At 42.9% G+C, this 1,855-nt stretch overlaps 1 pseudogene; it reads right to left on the bottom strand.

Moving 5' to 3' along the window:
* Positions 1-1,376: 1,376 nt before the first annotated feature.
* On the bottom strand, positions 1,377-1,505 carry LOC112472437 (annotated as a pseudogene).
* Positions 1,506-1,855: the final 350 nt, after the last annotated feature.

Raw genomic sequence — 1,855 nt, 5'->3', positions numbered from 1 at the left:
TCACTAGCCCCTTCCTAGGCCTTATTTTTCCTTATAGCACTTATCACTACTCTACATTACAGTATATATGTATTTGCTTACTATCAGTCTTTCCAGTGGAATATCTGCTCCAAGAGGAAAGGGATCTTTTCTGTCTGGTTTCTCATGTACCCCAGCACCTAGAGTAATGCCTGACACAGAGTAGAGGGCAATTTGCTGACTGCCTCAATAAATTAATGCAATGCCTAACCACATCTAGCAGAGTGCCAACAAATATTCTAGGGAGTGCACATGTATATGTGAGTGCATGTGCGCAAACAAAATGATGACCTGTGTGAGGATAGTCACAGCATGGTCCCACAGTGATCACTCGGGGAAGCATGAAGGGTCTGGACAGCAAGAGTGGGGACACCAGAACAGAACGTGGGGAGGCTTCTGCCCTGACACTCGCCTGGAAGGGTAAGGATGAGAGGAAAGGGCACAGACTTAGCCTGAAAGCCTTTCCTGCTTCCTTTGCTTCCCATGAGAGGACTAAGGGAACAAAGAGTTGGGGATGGAGAACAATCAGAGTGGACAGAGTATATTTTGACATAAGACACTGGATCTGAATACTTGCAGGCAGGGAAGAAACAGAGCTCACCAAGCAAAGGTTGCTCTGGGTTTCCAGATTTCCCTTGGTTCAAAACCTGAGGTTGACTCATATTCAGAACTATTCCATTCACTCTCCTCTTCCCTTTCCTGCTTCAGGGTTACTTGAGAACCTCTCAAAGTGGAAACTCAGAGGGCAGGACTAGGGCTGAGAACTCACCCTGTATAGCAAGGCTCTCCAAAGACTCTGTAGGAAGAAGTTCCTTTAATTTTTCTTGGTCATTTAAAAAAAAAAAAAATTCACAGGCTCATTTGTACGTATGTTCAAAAAAACATAGAACGGAATTTTCTTTGATCACTCATAATCCACCACCCAGGAATACAAGTATTAATTTTGTATTGTATTTCCTTCAAGTCTTTGTTTTTAAACAATTAGGATCATATTGAATATATAATGTTAAATTCTGGTCTTTTCATTTAATATTCTCTCACAAACATTTTCCCATATGGTTGTATTCATTGTATTTGTTACAGAAGAGTCTATCGTGTACTTATTCATTCTGTTGTTGAACGATAACTTTCCTTGAAGTTTTGAGTGGTCTTGGGTTCTATGCTGACTGAGATGAGGGCTTAGGTGGAATGGAAGGCACCAGGGCTGGCAATATCACCCTCTCAAGTATGAATTCTGGCAACCATGAGAAGGGCTGTGGCATTGGGGCTCAAGGAAAGGGAGAAGCCCTCTTGGAATCTTTTCATGTGGAACTTCAGGATCTGCTGGTTGGTCTTTTTTTTTTTTTTTTTTTAATTTATGCCTACAGCACCTGGTTTTCCTAGGTGGTCTCCCATCCAAGTACTAACCAGGCCCGACCCTGCTTAGCTTTCGAGATCAGACATCTGGCTTGTTCATCAGGCTTGTTCAGGGTGGCATGGCTGTAAACCATGGACCGTGGCTCCACTGGGGCACTACTGTGTGTAAAGTAGGATCTAGTAGTAAACCAGGACCTTCTGCGTGTAAAGCAGACATGCTAACCGCTACCCTATGGAATCACGTCCTTGCTGGCTGGTCTTGATCTGCTGTTCAAAGACTCCAGTAGGATCTAGTAGTAAACCAGGTACAAGTAGTATAAAAAGTGCTGTATGATGACAGAGTGAGAAGGTGAGAGGGGAAGCCATAATATAGTCATATGCTAATATCGGCCAATTGGGGTTATGAGATTTTAACTTTTCTAGCAGTTGGATGTACTACATCAACTTCAACTTTGGGGGGCATTCTTTGCATTTATGAGAA

Source organism: Pteropus alecto, unplaced genomic scaffold (genome assembly GCF_000325575.1).
Source record: "Pteropus alecto unplaced genomic scaffold, ASM32557v1 scaffold76, whole genome shotgun sequence".
Classification (NCBI taxonomy): Eukaryota; Metazoa; Chordata; class Mammalia; order Chiroptera; family Pteropodidae; genus Pteropus; species Pteropus alecto.
Note: the sequence above shows the minus strand (reverse complement) of the source record. Positions and strands in the feature narration are given on the sequence as shown.